Source organism: Diceros bicornis, chromosome 5, assembly GCF_020826845.1.
Source record: "Diceros bicornis minor isolate mBicDic1 chromosome 5, mDicBic1.mat.cur, whole genome shotgun sequence".
Classification (NCBI taxonomy): Eukaryota; Metazoa; Chordata; class Mammalia; order Perissodactyla; family Rhinocerotidae; genus Diceros; species Diceros bicornis.
Genome location: NC_080744.1, coordinates 9,998,959 through 10,016,290, shown reverse-complemented (window position 1 = coordinate 10,016,290; position 17,332 = coordinate 9,998,959). Strand labels below are relative to the sequence as shown.

At 36.1% G+C, this 17,332-nt stretch overlaps 1 long non-coding RNA gene across 1 annotated transcript in view; it reads left to right on the top strand.

Annotated features, from left to right (window-relative positions):
- Positions 1-16,653, top strand: part of LOC131405648 (uncharacterized) — a 94,126-nt gene extending 77,473 nt beyond the window's left edge. Inside the window, exons 3-4 of the long non-coding RNA XR_009219989.1 lie at positions 15,242-15,415; positions 15,522-16,653. This is a non-coding gene — a long non-coding RNA (uncharacterized LOC131405648). The remainder of the gene's footprint in view (positions 1-15,241; positions 15,416-15,521) is intronic.
- The last annotated feature ends 679 nt before the right edge of the window (positions 16,654-17,332 follow it).

Here is a 17,332-nt window from a genome sequence, read left to right as displayed (position 1 = left end):
ATGTGTCATTTTTGCTAAGGTATAGTACCCAGTTATTTAATTGAATACTAATCTAAGTGTTGCAGTGAAGGTGTTTTGTTGATGTGGTAAGCATTTACAATCAGTTGATTAAAGGAGAGTTTTCTTGCTAATATGGATGGGCCTCATCTATCAGTTGAAATGCCTTAGGAGGAAAATTGAGGTTTTCCTGAGGAAAAAGAAATTCTCCCTCAAGGCTGCAGTATCAACTCCTGCCCAAGAGTTCCAGGCTGCCAGCATGCCCTATGAATTTTGTAAGCCAATCCTTGAGCATAAGCCAATTCCTTGAAATAAATCATACGTACGTGTGTGTGTATATCTGCCTATATATCCTACTTGTTGTGTTTCTCTGAAGAACCTTGACTGATTTGATACAGGGATGCTTACTAGTGTGAAGATATTAATCTATCCTAGAAATATATACATGTTTAATTGTATTCCAGTTAAATAATTCTGAAATATGACTAAATTTGACAAAACTTATCTGGAAAAACATATAGAAAGGGTGAATATACAAATGGACAACGGTTAGATCATATATGACAATATATGACCTACAACCTCTGTAGCAACCAGCCCAGGAAGCCAAACCACAACCTCTGCAGCAATTGGTCCAGAACGGACAGGACTTGTTCAATGGTTGCCAACTTTGCTCCTGCTTCCAACTCAGGACCAACCAGATAGAGCCAAATATACTCCCCAAACCAATCACTTAAGAGGCTGCACTTCTAATTAGCCCACTTTTAGCTTCCCTGTGTGAGCAACCTACAATCAGAGCATACCTGGAGCCTCTCTCTCTCTTTTTCTTTCTCTCTATAAAACTTTCCTCCACTTGTCTTTGAGTTTCTGCCAAATATAGGTCATGGGGGCTGACTCCCTTGATATAGCAAGCCCTGAATAAATAGCTTCTGTTTATTCTCATTTGAGTGGACTTTGTTTATTTCTGCAGTTTTCCTGGAGGTTCCATGGAGATACAATCTGCACTGCCCATTGCTGTGGACTCCTGTCTTCCACCAGGGATGATATTTACAGAGGCCGCTTGTGCCTTGCTACTCGTGGCTTGTGGAGTCCCTGTCAATGTACTAAGTCAGCACCAGGTCTGAACTCCACTCTCCTTGCATTAAATACCTCAGTTATTTGTTCTCAGTTTGGTACTCAGGTTTTCTTATTAGTTGCAATTTGTTTACCTTCCTTAGTAGAATCAGGCAATTTTTTTCATCCATTTTTGCTCTTTTGTGCTTCTGTTTTTGTATTATGCTATCTAACAGTGTTACTTGTCATAAGAAGGAGAATCACAGATTGAATCACAGGTTAGAACCAGGCATAGGCCTTATAATAACTGTTGTTAAAGCTGGCCTTACACACTGGTGAGTTTGTGGTTCTCATCAAACCAGTATCTGTTTGAATGAACATTGGCGTGTGTCACCAATAAAACGGGATGAGTTATCCTTCCATCTCAAATTTTTGTCCTGAGAGCTTGGCGATGATCTAGAGAGAATGTTCTCTCTCATTTTCCATCTGCTGCGGGGTGCAAATTCTCAGGTCTGTGTTCAGAGGTAGCCAGCAATCAGGTTGGGGAACCAAGAAATAAAATATACAAGTGTTGCTTCAGAGTTACCATTGTTACCTCTTTGAGTTCATCTAAATCTAAATCCTGTCCTCCTCCAGGAAACATCTCCTCTGCTTATATGTACTCACATTACAATCCTAATTGTTGTTTCTGGCTCTCTAAATGACATAATTTCAACAAGAATGATTCGCAGGAAACATTTAATTTGAACAAAATTGTTTATTTGAGAGGCTCCTTAGAAAAGAAAAGGAATAAGATTTCTCAGGCCCAGTGGACAGCATTATTTATTAGTATACAGGACTCTCCAAACAAAATTCTGGTTCAAAAACCGCTTCATTAAAAAGAATCCTTGGCCAAAGCTAATGAGCAGTTTGAAAAACTTAAGCAACTAGAAGCTAGACTCATTTCCCTAGTAAATCCTCTCCCCTAAATTGTTATTAGATTATAACCCAAAATAGAAAATAAATATCTATGTGTCTGTACTGATATAAATAAATGATTGAATAAATAGTTGGAGGGAACAGACTAGTCTCTTGTTCAGTTCAATTCCAATTATTTTATGTAGAAACTCCATCCACAAAGAGGTGGAACATAAGTCCTTCCCCTTAAATTTGGGCTGGCACGGTGACTGCCTTCCGAAAAGTACAGTATAGAAAAGGGAGAAGAAAAGAATAACTTTACAGTGGAAAAACCTGCCAAACACTATGTCAGCCAGGTGATCAAAGTCAACATGAATAGTGATATATCATGTTGATAGAATGTTTCCTTGACAGGACATAATGAAAATAATATCTTACCTCTATGGTCTTCCTCCCAGAAAAAATGTAACCCTGGTCTAATCATGAGAAAACCAGCAAGCAAAACTCAATTGAGGAACAATCTACAAAATATTTGACCAGCTTCTCAAAACCGTCAAGGTCATCAAAAAGAATAGTCTAGGAAACTGTCTTAGCCATGGGAGCTTAAGGAGACATGACAAGTAAAAGTAACATAATATCTCTGATGGAATACTTTAACAGAAAATAGACATTAATGAAAACTAAGGAAATATGAATAAGTTATGGATTTCTACTTAATAATAATTTTTCAATATCGATCCTTTAGTTGTGACAAACATACCATATTAATGTAAGATGTTAACAGCAGTCAAACTGGGGATAGGGGATATGGGAAGTCTTTGTACTGTCTTCTCAACATTTCTGTCAATCTAAAAATATTCTAAAATAAAAATTTTAGTCCCCCAAAAAGCAGTTGGAGTATATTTTTTGTGGAAATATTTTTAATAGCATCAAATATTTTTTAAATTTTCAATATAATTGCAGATAGTTCAGCCATGATTTCCTTTGCAAGGCATGGGATTTATAGACTTGGGAGGAATATGTAATGTAAACTAGAGTCTTAGCAAAATTATATTTGCATGTTTATTCATGGGACTCTGAAAAATTTTTATTCATAGGAATAAATATATTTATTTCTGGGTTAAATTCAGCCATTTCCTTGGTTTTTGTTTATGGATTACCTAAATTTCTTGATCTTTTGATAAAATATGGTCAAGGTTACAGGATAATTATAATCATAGTATTGGCTAGGTGAAACAATGCTGTTTGGTGAAATGGAAATGAAATTTTTATTTTTAGAATAGTATATCCATTTTATTCCCACTCATCCTTATAGGGAACTTGAATATTTTGAGGTTCTTTAGTCAGGAGAATGAGATTAAGAGCATTTGTCCTGCTGCTGCATCTGACTTCCCTCTAATTCTTAAGTCTTTGGTAAATCTCTTATAGGGACAGCATGGCTCTTAACATCTAAAGTAATGGGTTAGGATTTGAAACACTTGGAATGCTAGTAATCTATGAAAGCTGTAGTTGGATTAGTTCTCACCTATTTTTTTTTTTGTGAGGAGATCAGCCCTGTGCTAACATCCGCCAATCCTCCTCTTTTTTTGCTGAGGAAGACGGCCCTGGGCTAACATCTGTGCCCATCTTCCTCCACTTTATATGGGACGCCGCCACAGCATGGCTTGCCAAGCAGTGCGTTGGTGCGCGCCCGGGATCCGAACCAGCGAACCCCGGGCCGCCGCAGCGGAGCGCGCGCACTTAACCGCTTGCGCCACCGGGCCGGCCCCTCACCTATTTTTTATTACAAAATAATGGTTATATAAATTTCATATCTGATTTTTAATATATCAAACTCTATTAGGCTGAAATTAAATAAGTATATGAACCCCAACATCACATAATGAAAAGTTCTCTTTAACCATTGATGACATTACATTAATTTCAAGGATATTAGAATGCTATGAAAAGACAGTTTCTAAAATTTAATATAGGTAGTATAGCACAGATACCGAATCTTTATTCGTAGACTGAGTTTAGATTATGCTCATTACATTCAGTATAAAGATGGATACAATATTCTTCCTTGCCTTCAAGAAGCTTATTGTGGGAGAAAGGGACAAGTTAACAGAGCAGTGCAAAATCCTATAATAGACCTCTGACAAGGGAAACACTCTGTCCCAGAGGAGCACCTAAGAGGGATCCTTAACCCAGGTTGAGTTAGGAATTGAGATAAGAACTGGTTCCTAGGCAATGCAATGCCTGAGCCCAATCTAAAAGGACAATCAGAATTTAGGTAGAAAACAATAAGTTGATTGTTACGCATAGAAGATATGTAAAGACGTTGAGGCAAGACAGAGCATCACTTATTGGGGCAAATTACAAGGATTCAGTGTGTTTCAGGGCAGTTGTTAGAGTTGAGGCTGAAGAGACACAGTCAAATTTTACAAAGTCAGTCACAATGTACATTAATTTATGGTTACTTACTTCATATTCATTATTAGCATAATGCCAACAGGTATTTTTGTAACTTTATAATATTACAAAAATCTGTGTCATTGATGAAGCAGGCAATAATAACTTCAATATAATGGCTAATTTAGATATAACTTCTTAATACATTCCATTGCTCAGAATTATTCAGAACCTGGAGTCCTGGTTGTGAAGGAGGGGAGAGGAGAGTCAATTAAACTTATTTCTTTATCTCATCTAGAGGATTCCAATAACTGAATGGAATTGAGGGGTGTCGTCCACTGCTCTGTAAGCTGTGGATGGAGAGAACAATTTACTTAAATTGCAGGTATCCTTTAGTGAAAATTTTGCTAAAGTTTCCCCAGTTGCTGATTTGACTTCTGAAACTTAATAGGATCATCATGTTTTAATCTGCCACTAGAGCGTTAAGATAGTATTCTTCAAAACAGAGCCACATATTTATATAACAATGGACTTAAGCATGCCTGTTTTTATTTTTACACTTTTTAGGGGATGCTTGATTGAAGATTAGATTCTTTGACTTCTGCTCTTTAAAACCTTAGAATGACTAGATACTATAGCAAAACTTCAGAAGTTTTTACTGAATGCTTATATAAACATTATATGATTTCAAATGAATGTGGCCATTGGTGCTATATTGTTAGTCGTTATTATAAAGTAAATGTTTATAAACTAGAAATGTTTATAAACAGGAAAAACACTCCACGGAGAGATTCATTTCACAAATGTATTATTTACTAGGATATCATATCACAGGAAAGTGTAGATTTTAGATGTTAGTTAGATGTGGCTTCAGGTAGGGAACTGAGAGCCCATTAATGAAAATATATTTAGAACTTTATTTACCCATGTCTGAAAGCCCACAAACACTCTGTAATTCTAATTACTGCAACATCATCGTTGTTGTCTAATTTGATCTATAATTATACAACCACTTTTAATCTATGTTTGATTTTCTTTGATTGTAAATGGAAAGATAGGGATTTATATTCTATATGACTTTATTTCCTTAAAATAATGCTGGAGTTTTCACCATTACCATCATTTACTCTGGCAATGCCCCCAAAATTGAAGACTGCATGAAACAAACATTTAAGGAAGTTTAATGCTTTCACAACAGGAAGGCCATATGGGAACAGAATGATTTTTACAATGAAGCAAACTGACCTGACCAGGTGGCCAATTAACAGAGACTATTTATTAAACAATACTCTTTAACAGCTTCATAAAACCCAAGCCAATATTGGAACAGAGCCATATTCATGGGTATCTGGGATTAGATTCAGATAATTTAGACAATTTTATTCCTGCCTACATCAGAAATGTGATTAAACATTGTTGACATTTATTTCATTCAATAGTTACTTTGGGCTTTTTGCCTGCCTGTCTCCAAAAAATATGAATTGTTTGACTCTGGTTCAGCCATAATAGCAAGGTTTGGAGACAAAAGAGCTTATGGTGTAAAATAGATGCTCTCTTATCCTAGGGTAAGTCCTAGCAATACTTCACTGATAATGGAATAAAACACACGGATAGCTAGAAGGCCAAGCGTATTAAAAACAGGGATGGAGGGGTATCATATTATCATCAGTATAATTAGGATAAAGAGCTGTATAATGAGTGTAATCATTTTCTAAGCTTTTTCTCATTCGACATTCATAAGAATGAGTACTTATATAGTACAACGACATAAACACTGAAAATACTAAGGAAATAAAATATTTCACCAATTTAAATGAGATCACAACTCACTAAAGGAGACCAACAATAAAACAAGTAATTAGAATTTACTTTGATAGTGGATAGTTCTCGAAACATCTGTAGGAGTGGTAAATAACCCAGATTCAACTGCAGAGGAGGATGTCAAGGAACGATGCTGGGAGGTGCTGCTTAAGCTGAACGTTAAAGGAAGAGAATTAGGTTTTCAGAATAGAGGTAGAATAACATTCCAGTGAATGATAGCAGAATAGACAAAACAGCAGAGGCATGAAGAAGCATGGCTTTTTTGGGTGGGAACTTATTTGGGGGTAATTTTTCTGGAGATGAGGCTGAACAGGTAATTCAAAGGAAGTCAATCAACTCATTCTCATCGACTTCTTTCTTCATCCATAAAATAGAGATAACCTCCTGTGTTAGTCAGGGTTCTCTGAGAAACAGAACCAATAGGAGGTGTGTGTGTGTTTTGTGTGTGTGTGTGAGAGAGAGAGTTATTTTTAGGAATTGACTCACACAATTGTGGAGGCTGGTAAGTCCAAAATCTGCAGGGTAGGCTAGCAGGCTGAAGACCCAGGGAAGAGTTAATGCTGCAACTCAAGTCTAAAGCTAATCTGGAGGCAAATTCCCTCGTCTTTAGGAGAGCTCCACCTTTTTTCTCTTAAGGGCTTCAACTGATTGGATGAGGCCCACCCACATTAAGGAGGGTAATCTGCTTTACTCAAAGTCTACAGACCATGGCCTATCCAAGTTGACACATAAAATTAAGCATCCTGATTCCACCACTTGTGAACTTGATACCCGTAAGTGTCTCCTTAAACCGTACTTAATCTCTAAATAAAGACAGTAACAAGATCCTGTTTTTGCTTAACATGACATAACTATCCTGTGTACAACTGAAAACACACTAACCCTTTGCATGGAAGAGGATGAAAAGTCCTTGGATGATGTTCACTCTTCGTCTCGATATCTGTAATTTAAATACTATGATGTAAAGTTAACAATACTTAAATACTGTGATATAAAGTCAGTAAATCTTATGTTATATGATAAGGAAATAAGAGAGGGAAGAAAACAAAAATATTTGCTAGATAGACAGACACCCACACATAGACACAAGCATATTCATAAAAAATAAGGTAGAAATACTCATGATAATTACAGTCCTCATTTCTGTAACTGGTCATGTGGTCGTAGCTTGTATTTATATCTATCTTTTTCCCTTACACATTCCATGTTTCCTTTATCCTCAACAAGCACCTCAGATGTCTGTGGTTCTTTACCTGGGGTGGGGGTGGAAATGCTGCAAACCTTTATTCCTGAAGGGTCTGGGCCCTTAGTCGTCCTGCCTGAATTGGGTTGTTGTAGTTTTCCGTTGACTTTAATCACAGGTCATGGTAAAACTAAGGGATGTCCTAAGCGATTTCCTGTATTCCAGACATACTCTTCTTTTCTTTCATTGTGGAGTAGCAGTCCAATTTCCCCTCAGTAATCAGGATCAACCACTTCAGCCAGAACAGTCACTCCTTTCTTTGCCTGTTGATTCAGAGGCATGAGGAGCCCGAATGGCTGGGTGGCAGTCTTGACTTCCTGTTCAGTGGAATCATTGTTCTGTCTCCTGGTGGAAGCATTCCTCCCTTTGGAACTAAGACCTCTAGGCCTGCAGAGCATTAAGTCATGGGAACAGGAAGCAACAGTTTTGCTGGTGAGTCACTAAGGGTAATAGTGAGGGGTGCCACTTCCATTTCCACCCCTTAATTCCTGGACCTGTGAATCTTGGCTATGGGAGAAGTAGCACCATGTATTGGATGCCAATTCAGACACAACCAGCCTTCTGGAGAATCTTGTCCCAACCAGTCATCTAACTAATGCAGTAACTGAGTCTTCAAAAGGCCAATCTACAATTCTATCAAGCCAGCTGCTTCAGAATGTAAGTAAAAGCAGTGAATTCCATGAGCATAGGCCCATTGCTGCACTTATTTTGCTGTGAAGTGTGTTCCTTGATCAGAAGCAATGCTGTCTGGAATACCATGACAGTAGATAAGGCATTCTGTTAAGACCATGGATGGTAGTTTTGGGAGACGCATTGCATGCAGGGAAGTCAAATCCATATCCAGATTAAGTGTCTATTCCGGTAAGAAAAAAAACAGCCCCTTCCGTGATGGAAGCTGTACAGTGTAATTAACTTGCCACCAGGGAGCTGGCGATCATCCCTGGGGAATTGTGCCATATTGAGGAGTCAGCGTCCTCTCTGTTGCTGGCATATTGGGCACTCAGCGTGGCTGTGGCCATTTTGGCCTTGGTGAGTGGAAGTCCATGTGCTGAGCCCTTGAATTACCTCTGTCCCTGCCACCATTTTATTAATAGTAGAATATAGCAGCAAAAGTATCTTATTTTAATTATAGTCCATATGTGAGAAAAAATGTTTGTCAAGGTTAATGTTGAACTTTATTTTATCACCACTTGCAATATTATGAAGTATACTAATGCCCAGCTTTATTTTTTACGATACTTTCACAAAGTAATATTTGGAAATATTTATCTCATTTGTGTAAATCTCACTTTGGCTTCTGATGAAAGAGTTAGTGTCTTAATTCAAAGTACTGTATTCAAAATCAGTTAATAAGATATAAAATGTTTGGAAACCTCTCAGAAAAAAATATGCACCAACCAACAAACACAAGCGTATTTTGTGTTTGCTTGTGTAATCTGTAATCTGTGATAAATGTGCAGGTTAAAGCACAGCCATCAACAGCACTGCTTTTGTTCAGTGTCAAACAAACCCTGATGTATAAATAATGGTGGTATTGCATCTATCAAGCACTGATGTCTTTTCAGGCTTGGAATTATTAGCTTAAAAAGCATCAATAACTTGGTAATTTTATTATGCATTTTTCTTTATAGCTTTTTTAGATTCATTTTCTGTGCATCATGTCAAGAATAGCAAATAATAAATCCTGGTCTTCCTCAATAATTGCAGTTTTCTTGCTTCGCTATAGTTTTAAAACTAATAAATCAAAAATACCTTCAAGAAGAAAAAGAGAAGGTAAAATATTCCCAAATTTTCTGGGGAAAAATTTCACTTAATTTGAGGATCTTAGAAGGAATCATATATTTTATACCAACAATGTTTTACTACTTAACTTTTAGAATTCAAAATAAAACTAAACAAACATGAAATGACCTAATTATTTGATGTAGTAGATATCCATGGTCTTCTGACGTGCAGAAACCGGGACGTATTAGACACAGTTGCTTCTGTGTCTGTGTTTAGATGACATGGGATAGTAATGGGTGGTGATGGCATGTTCTAATGACAGAGAAGTTTACGTTGTGACACGATCTAGAACCAATACACTTATGTTTGCTTGTTTTACTGTATTTCAACCAAGAGAAAATACCTTTTGTTATTTTATTCTTTAATATGATTGACTTGCCTTTATTTCATTTAGAATGGCTATTATATGGCAGGTATTTTTAGTTCTTAGCCACATCAGGGAGAAAAATAGACAAAGGCTCTGCCTTTGTGAGGCTTTTATACTAGTGAGGAAACATAAATAAGAGTAAGTATTACAGGTACATAAATTTTATAGGATATTGGAAAACTATAATGCTATAGGGAAAAGTAGAACAGGCTAAGAAAAATTGGGGGTGTACCGGGGATGGTGTGAGTAGACCCAAGTGAGGAGATTGTGTTTGCTAGGAGGCCAATATTGCAGCAAAATGCACAGTGAAAATTCCTTTTGTTGATGTAACACAAGGCCTCGGTCATAACCAGGTTTATCAAATGTCTATAAAGTAAAAATGAATCTGTAATCTTAGAAATAATTGCCTCTTAAGCAGAGTGGGTTTCATAATGATTCTCTTAAAGATTCTTTTCCTCTTTGGCATTTGTGTTACAATTTGGTTTCAAATGTCTATTATACTTTGAGAATTATTTTTATTTTATAGAGAAAAATTGATAGAGTGAGTATCATGGGAAAGTTGCAGCATTTTAGTTAACTTCCAAGATTGTGAAATTTCCTCAGTGGTTCTCTGAGTCAAGGCCATACCAGTGATATCAGATTCTTTTATTTTGTTTGTTTTTGTGTTTATTTTTGTTTTGTTTTCTTTAGTGAAATTTCTTCTTAATGACGCATGATGAAAATGAGGCTCCTGTCCTCGGATTTCTACTAATTACAGTTTTCAGGTTAAATTTGAAATAAATGTTAAAATGTGCTTCACAAAGATTAATTTATTTTTAATGAGACTTGGAGAAATGCTAATGGCTTTTAATCCTTGAACAAAATGAAGGTTCAAACCAGCAAATTGAATAAAGTAGGCAAAATATTCACTTTCAGATCTGAACTATTTATTTTGAATTATTATTTTGATTAAATATATAAGATATGTTTTTATATTCCTGTTATTTTATACTATATTCATGTGGATTAAAAGTAGTTGATATCAGGTGTTTTCATAGATAATCCAAGCGTAAGTGAGCACTGATACCAAAATAAACCATAAAGAGTGAATTAGAAAATGGAGTATAGAAGAATTTATTCATTATTCTTTTATAGTTAGGCACCGTAGGAGTCAAGGATGAGCCAGATGAGTGTGGGTGAGTGGAGGAGGAGAGCAGAAGGTATTTTAGGTACATGTGGCATCTCTGCAAAATTACTGAGGAAAATAACATAGTGCATTTAGGATATATCAGTAATTTGATGTCTGGAACATGGGATTCCAAAAGGAGAAGACCAAAAGGAGAAGTTGGAAAGATAAGTAGAAACTCCATAATGATTATTATGAGAATATATATATATTCTGTTATGAGAAAAAAAAAATATATATGTGTATTATATATATGTGTGTGTGTGTATATGTATATATATATATATATATATACGAAGATTTTAAAGCCTACTTTTTCAGAGCCATTTTAGGTTCACAGCAAAATTGAGAGGAAGGTACAGAGATCTAGAGTGGTACATTTGTTACCAAGGATGAAGGTACATTTATATATCATAATCATCCAAACTCCATAGTTTGTGTTAAGGTTCACTCTTGGGGTTATGCTTTCTATGGATTTGGACAAATGTATAATGACATGAATCCATTATTGTGGTATCATACAGAGTATTTCCACTGCCCGAAAAATCCTCTGTGCTCTGGTTATTCATGTCTCCTCCCCTTCCCCCACCCCTGGCAACCACTTATCTTTTTACTGTGTCTGTAGTTTTGCCTTTTCCAAAATGTCATGGAGTTGGAATCATACAGTATGTTGCCTTGCCAGATTGGCTTCTTTCACTTAGTAATATGCATTTAAGGGTCCTCTATGTCTTTTCATGGCTTGACAGCTCATGTCTTTTTAGTGCTGAATGATATTCCATTGTCTGGATGAGCTATAGTTAATTTGTCCATTCACCTGCCGAAGGACATCTCGGTTGCTTCCAAGTTTTGGCAATTGTGAATACAGCCGCTGTAAACATCTGTGTGCAGGTTTCTGTGGGGATCTAAGTTTTCAACTCCTTTGAGTAAATACCAAAGAGTGCAATTGCTAGATGGTATTGGAAAAGTATGTTTAGTTTTGTAAGAAATCACCAAACTGTCTTCCAAAATGGCTACACCATTTTGCAGTCCCACCATCAATGTATGAGAGTTTCTTTTGGTCTACATCCTGCCAGAATTTGGTGTTGTCAGGGTTCTGCATTTTGGCCATTCTTATAGGTGTGTAGTGCATCGTATTGTTGTTTCAATTTTCATTTCCCTGATGGTATATGATGTGGAGCATCTTTTCATATACTTATTTGCCATCTGTGTATGTTCTATAGTGAGGTGTCTGTTAAGATCTTTGACCCGTTTTTTTTTTTTTTTAATTGATGTTTTAATAGTTTTTAACATTGTGAAATTTTGGGTTGTACATTTTTGTTTGTCCATCACCACATATATGTCTCCCTTCACCCCTTGTGCCCACCCCGCACCCCCATTGCCCCTGGTAACCACAATACAGTTTTCTCTGTTTGACCCATTTTTTAATCAGGTTGTTTGTTTCCTTATTGTTGCATTTTGAGAGTTCTTTGTATATTTTAAGTAACAGTCCTTTATCAGATGTGCCTTTTGTAAATGTTTTCTCCCAGTCTGTGGCTTGTCTTTTTCTCTTGACACTGTCTCTCAGAGCAGAAGTGTTTAATTTTAACAAAGTTCGGCTTATCAATTATTTCTTTCATGGATCTTGCCTTTGGTGTTATATCCACCTGTAGTTATTTGTGTGTAAATTTCTCAGTGTGGTTCCATCAGTTTTTAGTTTATATACCATACAACTGGGATATTATGTGCCTATTTCCATAACTGTCATATTTTCTTGATGAATTGCCTTCTTGCCAGCATTCTATATTTTATTCTTTTTAAAGTGCTTTATCTTGAATTATATTTTTGTTTTCTTTCCTTTTGTGAGCACTTGTGTAGTATATACTTTTCATCTTTTTTTAACTTTCCTGTTTCATTTGATTTTAGGATGCTTCTTGTAATGTTATATAGGCGAATTTTGTGCCTTAACTCTTCCTTTTAATAAAGATCACTTCATCATTTCTTTGAGTATTCCCTCTATCTCTATTCCTTCAACATTTATCTTTTTTTATCTTTTTCCTCTTTTTTTTAAATTGCATAGTTTTTTTTTTTCAGGGAAAGATTTTCCCTGAGCTAACCTCTGTTTCCAATCTTCCTCTTTTTCTTTTTCCTCCCCAAAGACCCAGTGCATGGTTGTATATCAAGTTGTAAGTCCTTCTAGTTCTTCTATGCGAGCTGCTGCCACAGCATTACAACTGACAGACAGGTGGTATGGTTCCGAGACTGGAAAACAAACCTGGGCTGCCAAAGCAGTGAGAGTGCTCAACTTTAACCGCTAGGCCATCAGAGCTGGCTCAACATTTATCTTTTTTTAGAACTACTTTTAAATAATGTTGCAATGCCTTGATTTACCCTCTATGTATATTAACATTTCTCTTAAGATTTGTCACCTCTGTTTTCATCTTATTTGTCCTAAAAATTTCTTCAACTTAAACTTTGAACATGCTATATGCTCTTCAGCCATGTCTATTCTGCTACTGGTGTGTTAATCTAATCATTAAATTTTAGATTGCAAGTATGTCTCTTTTAAATCCTATGGAGGCAATAACTTCTGTCATCTTGCTGAAGACAATCATTATACCTATTCTAATAATATATTGTATGTGTTCGTATAATCTTACTTGCTCTTAACGTAATTCTGGTTGTTGAGTGGTGTGAGTCTCTTTTATGACATATTTCCTCAATTGTTTGGTCATTTTTCCTGGTACTAGCAATTTCTAGTTGGAAAGCTAAGATGCATTTTTACCTCTGCAAATTTTGATGGATAGAAACAACAGAAGAGCTGTGAAGTCTTCTATGTATAATTGCTTGTCTATGACGAGAGTGAGGGAGGTGTTGGACACCAAGTTTTATATAAAGAGTTTTCTATTTCTCCTGGGATCACCAGCCATCCCAGATACTGCACTGACTTTTTGATCTCACCTTCGTGCCATACTGGTTCTGCACTAGCAGCATCCTGATTGCTGTGAAAACCAGTAAACAGTGTTTATTATTCTCTGCTGAACCAAGTACTGTGATGGGACCCACAGAGGTTAGAATATAATCCCAATTTCCTTAATCTATAATGATCAAAGAAGATATTCCAAGTTTTAAGGTCTAGAGGCTTCTCTTTTCTATAATTCCATTTATTGATCAAAACAACATCACTATTTAATTTTACAGTTTACCATAAATCTTTCCTCTCCCTTACAACTTGTTTATAGATGTCATATTATGTCAGATATCTCTGTGTAAACTAATTAAATGTTAGAATTCTTTTCTTTTCCCTGTGCTACCTGCTACTCTAGTGGAAAATAATTGCTGTTTACTGGTTAGATTTCTGTTAGATTTCTTCAAGTACCTTTTGATTTGAAAGAAAATGCTCTATGAAATAACACAGTGGCTACATAATTTTCCTCTATTTTTGTATGTCTCTGCCCTGAATGAAATGATTGACTCCGAGATCTGGGTATGTGATGGGATGTGTCAACTTTCCATACTTCAATTTAACTTATCAGGAAGTGGTCTCCCAAATGCAAAAATACAGAATGTTTTATTCTAGGTTAACAGTGTGCGTGATGAAAGGCTTGGCCTTTCTTAGATAGATCCTTCAAATTTGGAGAGATTACATTTTGATTTAGTGCTGCCAGCCTTTCTATAACTGGGGTCCTGGGAATGGGATTAAGAGAACAGCTGGTCTTCATGGTGTGAGTTAATTTCTCCGATTACTTTCTCTCCCCACCCCCATGCCCAGTCTCCTTCTGATGAGTTACAGAGAGTCCCAGAGTCCTCACCTGGACTCTATACATGCCAAGTTCAGCTCCAAGTTTAGAGCCCCTCTGGGATCCCCCACTTAGATCTTCATCCCCCACTTCTCCTTGCTGCTTACTCCCTAGGGCACTCTCATTGTGCAGCTTTTTCTGCTCTGTTTTACCCAACAATATGATTCCATATGTTTTCTGAATTTCCTCACAGCCTGGGGTGAGTCCTCTTTCCTTCTGTGTCCTATTACGGACTTTTGGCGGAACATCTTTACTGTTGACACATGAGATTTGTAGGGAAAGAGGGAGAGAAATGTACTACAATCTCCCCTTTTGAAACAGAAGTCTTTTATTAATTAATGCTTTTTAAAAATAAATGATTTTATTGTTTTATCTCAGTTGGTTAAAAATGGAAAAATAAGACCAAAATCCTGTTTCCCAACTAATCATAATTACCTCCAAATTATCATTTGGATATATATTTTTTTAATTCAATAAAATGTTAAAAGGGGACAGTTTGGGAAAAGGTGTTTTGAAATAATTTTGTCACTTAGATAAGCACCTAAATGCATTGTGGTTCTCCTCTCACTGATCTTTAATCATTCTTAATCCTTTGTCTTTATAACTTCACAAAGTGAAAAACTTAAAACATTCTAGTGTTAAAATTCTTTAATTGGCCTTTGCCTCTGTTGAGGAAAACTTTGCGAGAAAAGGAAAAACTGTCTTCTATCAGTTTACCAGGTCCTCATTGTCTTGAATGCCAGTTCAATTTGCAGAAGCATAAAGAGAGAAAGCACAACCTTCTGCTGCAATTCTTTATGAACTGTGTCAAACTGCAAAGCTGGTGATTTTCTTGAACACGAGGAAATAATTTTGCAATCCCATCTAGAGAACAGAGAAGACTGGAGCATAGTTCTTCACCATGCAGTACTTAAAAGGTGAGTACAGTCGCATTTTTTTTATTTCCCACATCCGTTTATTTTGCTTCTTTATAACCTAAATTTGGTAGAACTCAAATTTATTATGGTTCACTATCTTTTTCAGAGATTCAAATTATCCAAGCAGATGCCAAAATAAACATTAGTATGAACAGGACTTAAATGTATATCTCAAGAAGAGATTTCAACTGGATTCACCACACTAGAAATGATCTACTTAAAAGTACACATCAATTAAAATACATTTACAGTGCTGCCAGTGCAAATCATTTTTTCTTACTCTCAACAATGTGGGTTTTTTTTTTGAAGAAAATCGATATTAGAGTGCTAGCACATATAACAACTTTCAACACAAGAGTAACTTCTACAGATAACTGTGGCTCATGAACTTGTAGGACAGACAGATGGTCATTCTCAGATATGATCCTACTGCTTGTGTCAGCAGTATTTGATGCATAGTGTCACTTCCTCCTGGAAACATTCTTCACTTGGCTGCTAAGACACATTATCTTTGTTTTCTTTCTCTATTACTGGCCTTTTCTTTTAGTTCTCTTCGAATTCCTTCTATCCAGCTTCTAAATCTTTTCTGTCTGCACTCAATTTCCAGGTGACCTGATCCAGCTTCATGGTTTTAAGTGCCATCTATATACTCCTAACTCCCAAAGTTGTATCTAAAACTAGGACCTCTCCCCTGACCTCTAGATTCTTCCATCGTTAATATCTTCACATAGATATACAATAGACATCTGAAACTTAACACACTGAATCAAACCACTTTGCATACCTCTAAGGCCACCCACTTGGTTCAAACTCGCATAATCTTTCACCTGCATTTGTTTCTTTGTTCCACTCTGTCTGACTTCATCTCCCGCTACTTTTGTTCACTCTGCTCCAGCCACACTTTTCTCCTTGGTTTTCTTTAAACACGCCTAATTCATTCTTTCCTCAGAATTTTGCTCTAGTTATTCTACCTGGAACCCTGGGACATAGCTATCTTCATGGAACTCTCCCTCTCTTCTTGCAAACCTTTTCTTAAATGTTAAATACTTCATCAACCCTATCCTGACTACTCCTTTTAAACTGCAAGCTGCCCATGCCCAACCACTCCCAATCCCCATGCCATGCCCTCTTTTCTTCCAGAGCATTTGTTGTCTACTATACTATATCATTTACACGTTGTGTTTTTCATCTATCTCCATCCACTAGAATACAAGCTCCATAGAGATGTGATTTTCATCTGTTTTGTTCACTATTTTGTCCCCAGAATCTATCCCAGTACTGGGTATATATGAGTAATTCAATAAATGATTGTTGAGTTAGTGAATGAACAAATTGCTATCTTTATGCTGAGTTAAAGCCAGTATAAGCTAATTGGCATGAAGCTACTCACTTATTAAGATGCTGAATTCTTTTTTAGCTATCATTGTTAGAGATAGGGAAACTAATGGTGTTGCTCAGATGTGTAATGGCATACATATCAATAAATCAAAGAGACAACCATTTCATCTTAACTCTAATTAAAATGTGGTTCTTTCTGTCAAAATAGTTTAAATTATTTTTCTTTATTTAAAATGTAAACTTGAATATACATATTTCAACATTAGCTCTGTCACAAAAAATTGTTGTTCAATTACGTTAATTATTAAGAACATGGCATTTCTCACGGTGCTGAGAATATACCAAAGTCACATTCATATTTTCACTACAAAATGTTTTGTTTGAACTTTTTAACTGAATTTACAGTAGCAATTATCATTGTCTATTATTTTATCTTCTAGAAAATGAACTTCCAAAGTTTTAATTCCAATGAATGAAAAGATCGAATAATTCATGGAATTATCTTAACAGATCAATTATTTGAAGCATCAGATGCAATTTGTAAATAACTTGCATCATTAATTCATTCATGAATTTTTC